This window comes from Cyphomyrmex costatus, unplaced genomic scaffold, assembly GCF_001594065.2.
Source record: "Cyphomyrmex costatus isolate MS0001 unplaced genomic scaffold, Ccosl1.0 scaffold75, whole genome shotgun sequence".
In the NCBI taxonomy this organism is placed as follows: Eukaryota; Metazoa; Arthropoda; class Insecta; order Hymenoptera; family Formicidae; genus Cyphomyrmex; species Cyphomyrmex costatus.
The window spans coordinates 2,021,792-2,026,296 of record NW_017280322.1 but is presented as its reverse complement, the minus strand read 5'-3'; positions in this window follow the sequence as shown (position 1 = coordinate 2,026,296).

Here is a 4,505-nt window from a genome sequence, read left to right as displayed (position 1 = left end):
CCCCCCCCCCCGCCACGTCCGGTTCCCCTATACCAACGATCGTGATAAAACCATCGGACAATAATAAACAATGCGTGAAACGACAAGTACAGTCGGGCGACCGGGGGCATTTCGCGAGATGCTATCGTGTCCGGGACTCAGCCCCCGGTAGCGGAGCGCAATCAATCATTCGAACCGGATAAAATATAAAATACGGTACCGGGGCAGGCCGCGATGTGTGTTTGCCGTTTTATTTATTTGCACGGTCATGCAAGCTACGCGGAATTAACGTATTTTTTGCACGCGACCTCCTCGCCAGGATGACGGCGGGTCGATGGCGAGCACCGACCTAAGCTTTCGTTATCGCCGCGGCGCATTAAACCGACCACAATGAATAAAATAATTTTTTTCATCTCCGATAATTTCGTCACGACAATTTTACCTAAGCAGGGCGCAACGACGTTTGAAAAATAACCGCAGTTAAAAGAGATTCGTGGGTCCTTAGAAACGAAAGGTCATAGATGCGATGGTCGACGGTGTCTCGGGTATGCCGAAATATGTACTACGAGAAGAGCAACGATGGCGATTCACATCGCGTGATGGATGGTACTCGTGGTATCTTGTATCGCGGTATATCGTCACCAGCGCTCTTGCTTATTAAACTGTTCGGTATTTCTCGTGGACGGGTAACAAGGCAATGTCGCGCTCGTACGAGAGAAGAAAGACGAGGAGAACGAGGAAGATCGATGCCCTCTGTGTGCACCTCGAGACCGAAACTTTTAATAAGTGTCATCTTTGCTACCGAGGTAGTCGACAGTCGCTTCATTATAAATAGCTACTGTTCATCCTTTAAACGCGCCCGAAAAATTATCTGATTCGTTTAAACAACTGAAACGATCGGCTACGATCATTTGATTTTCAATCCTATAAGATATAGATATATTAATTTTGTATTTGTTTACAGAGCTCACTCCAACACAGAAAGAATTTTGTATCAATAAAATCACTTTGAAATCCATATCTAACTAAATTTTTAGATACTTCAATAAAACCAAATTCTTTCTAAGTTCTTTGAATGTCTTTAGAACGTCTCTTGGAGATCTGTGTATGGAGAGCAATGTTACAGAAAGCATCAACATTCTAAACAACTTAAACGATATATCCTACACAATTATTTTGATAATCTATTTAATAAAATTATTTTAAGATTTCTCCATCTAGCTAAATTTTTAGATACTTTAATAAAACTATTCTTTTCATTAACATTTGTGGATCCATTTATGATCCTTTTTTTCCATTCACACTTGTCAGTTTCGTCGTATGGAAAATTCAAACATCCGCAAGTATTTCCCAATGAAATTGTGATGATCGCTCGATGATTTGAAGTATTTTCGTATTTGTGTACGGCAGGTGGTAGCGATTATTACGATCGTACGAACAACAAAATATCCTCTCGAAAGATGCGCCTTCGATCTTATAGTTCTTCGCGGACACACGGTACGAAACGGATGATTGCGCGCCGCGAACGCAACAGATCGCTACGTTATTATTTTCGCCAGTTATCGAATTAGATGTTGGCTTAACGGGCACGTATAGCGTAGTCCCCGCATACCCGTCTCATAGGCGTACGTACACGCGGCTCGTCAACTTCTAATGCGATCGTATATCTTTCTCCGATTTATATTTACAAATAAATAAAATATACATGGATATTTTAACAATCCAAGATAAGAATTTCTGCACTGAAAGTCGCGACCGTGCGAGAACTGATTCACAATAATGTTAAATTCTGAGCGACGATTAAGATACAGGGCAATTATGTGATTATTACTTTGTTAGCTTATAACCGTTATACGCTTTAATATGCATGTAAAAAGAAATTTCAAAAATGCGTACATTGAAGAATATGATTTCGACATTTTGTGTTAAAAGATCTAAAATTTTGTTGGATATAAAAAATTAAAATTCTGTTGAACCGTCAAAATAATTACATCGCAAACTAAAAAATGATGAGCAATGCCGAAAAATAACTTTTGATATTCCAACAACTAATATGAATTTTGTACAAAATTATTTTAATGATCCAACAAAATTATTTTCAAGTCCAGCGAAATTTTTTTCAGATAAGTATAATACGATTTTCTTTCTGTGTAAATCACAGGTGCATCACGTGTATATTTATAATGTATACTGCACAAAGTTATTTCTAAACATAGGCAAGTTCACAAGTATATAAAACATTTATGTGCTCAGCAATTCCTTCCTTACTACACAATCGTTTTTGAACATTCCATATTGTATACAAAAGATAAATGAAATCATCTGAAGACGATAAAAAATTGTCGTCATCAATGGTTAACAAGGGCAAAACACTTCCTTTGCCGGAAGAAAAAACACTAGCAGAGTTATGAGTCCGATCTCTAATGATCGACGTGTCATGTCGATCGTGGTTTATGTCGTTCCTCTTGCATAAACGCGCTTAATTTGCATGGACGAAGCGGTAAATTATGCCAATTCAAGAACATGGGCGAGGATGACGCCCATGGACTCTCCCTCTCTCTCTCTCTTTCTTACCTCCTTCATATTTCCCCTCTCGCCCTCTAACTTTCAGCCCTCCGTCTCAATTTCTCTCCTCCTTCGTCTGACTACGAGCGCAGAGCGAGGCATCCCCCGAGATTACGGCTCCACTCGTTACTACCTACAACGTACTTACGTTACTTTTAGAACTGCTTATTACTGTGATTACCGGCGCATAATGCGGCGACCGAGCCGTTCTACAATTTATTATTGAATTGCTATAATACGGACTGATCGGCATTGCCCGACGCGCTGACATCGTTATATACACGTTGTTGTGGAAAACGCGTAATGCGAATTTTTCACGGTGGACAATTTATGATAACAATTCTATTCATCATGTTTCGCATTCTTAAACAAAAATAATTGAAACGATTTAGAAGAAAATGCGAAAGATTTAATTGTAAATTTTTAAGAATAAATATCGTTGTAGTTAATTATTAAAATACAAATTGATTAAAATTTGCTTTAAAAATAAGAAATAATAAATACAATTACTCCATTTATAAAGTAAAACTTCGTTCTTCATATCAAGTGTAAATTTTTTCTTTTTAAACATTTTGATTGCAAATACAATAGAATAGTATTATAATATATCATTCAAAGTCAACGTTATGACAATGAAATTGTACGCTAAATATTTTATTCAATATATTAATTATTTAAATAAGAGAATACTGTATGTACATATGTGAGCAAAAAAAGCATACGTAAAGGAAGTATAACATTCTTTTTTTTTCAATGAAATTGTCCAGTAAAACATATTTTTAATTGCATTTTATAAATTCGAATTTGTTAGCGCACTTCTCATACTTTTAATCAATTAAATTTCAAAGCAATTAAATCTCATCAATTTACTTCTCTTTTAAATATTAATAAAATTATATTATTAATTTATCAATTGTAGTTCTGTAAAGAAAATTTTAAATCCAATACTTTGGAACAAAACGTTCTTTACCCCGTGTATATAATCTACAGAACGTTCCAAGGAATTTTTCCTCTTCCGACGACATGAAATGCGGAAGAGGATGCCTAAGGCGTGGACTCTGGTAAACCGCACACGTGTGTATGTACACACGGAGAAACACACGCACGCACACATGTATACACAGACGGTCAAACGCATCGGACAAAATGACCGGTCTGGCTATCTATCCGCCTATTTCGATGTTATTCATTGTTACTTTCATGCGTGATTGGCCGCACTCAAGTGGTTACACAAAATAACACATCCAAATCGAACACCGTAAGCCGCACGTGGGGAAGCAGACTTATTTCTCAAGTCGCGCTATATTGCATTTTCTCGCAAAGTACACGTTGTGGTACACACAAAAACAATCGTTTGAACACAAAAATCCGTGAGAAATATGAGACATTTAAAGAATGTTTAAAAGATTACTTTCTCGAAGAGGAATAGGCGCGAGAGAGAGAGAGAGAGAGAGATTCCTTTTAGTTGATACATCTTTTAAAAATAAGAAAAAAATGATCTGCAAGTTAGATAACAATATAATAATATAGTATTAAATATAACATAAACAAATTAAAAAATCGGCTATATAGGAGTCAGCGCGGTAAGTGGTGCACAACGTTAATATAAATAAAAAATTATTTATTTATACTAAATGATGTAATAAATCCAACGACGTTTATTTCATGAGGTAAATACATATCGTTATTAAAAGTTCTGGACGTTTCGGCTATATATTTTAGCCATCTTCAGCAGATCTTAACAGAATTTCGTTACCAACAAGCTTGGAAACTTTTTTGGCTGAAAATTGTGCTTATAGTTGGATACAAGAGGAAAATTTCTGTTAAGATCTGCTGAAGATGGCTAAAATATATAGCCGAAACGTCCGGAACTTTTAATAACGATGTATTTACATCTCATGAAATAAACGTCGTTGGATCTATTACATCATTTAGTATATATATATATATATATAAATAAA